This window comes from Penaeus monodon, chromosome 20 (assembly GCF_015228065.2).
Source record: "Penaeus monodon isolate SGIC_2016 chromosome 20, NSTDA_Pmon_1, whole genome shotgun sequence".
NCBI classification, from domain to species: Eukaryota; Metazoa; Arthropoda; class Malacostraca; order Decapoda; family Penaeidae; genus Penaeus; species Penaeus monodon.
In genome coordinates, this window is record NC_051405.1 from 12,661,055 (window position 1) to 12,661,330 (window position 276).

The following is a 276-nucleotide window of genomic DNA, read 5'->3' on the forward strand; positions in this document are numbered from 1 at the left end:
AATTTATAAAGCTTAGAAAAGGAAATAAAATAACTTTTTGATGACTGCTAAAAATACCGTGTGTCCTTCCTTCACAGTTGTCTTCTCTGTTATCTGCTCAATCTCTCTGCTTAAAATGTTAACATGACAAAGTGTCCGAGATGTGGTTTCCCTTCCTATTTCATGAAAGTAGTTGCTTTTCTGAAAATATGGATTAAATATTTAATTTCTTTCCTTGAGATAACACAGCTGATGAGTGACATCAGTGACATGAGGAACAGAGATTAAATACATTGA

General features: G+C 33.0%; 1 protein-coding gene across 1 annotated transcript in view; it reads left to right on the forward strand.

The window, feature by feature from the left end:
* Positions 1 to 276, forward strand: part of LOC119585917 (soluble calcium-activated nucleotidase 1-like) — a 7,140-nt gene that overhangs the window by 696 nt on the left and 6,168 nt on the right.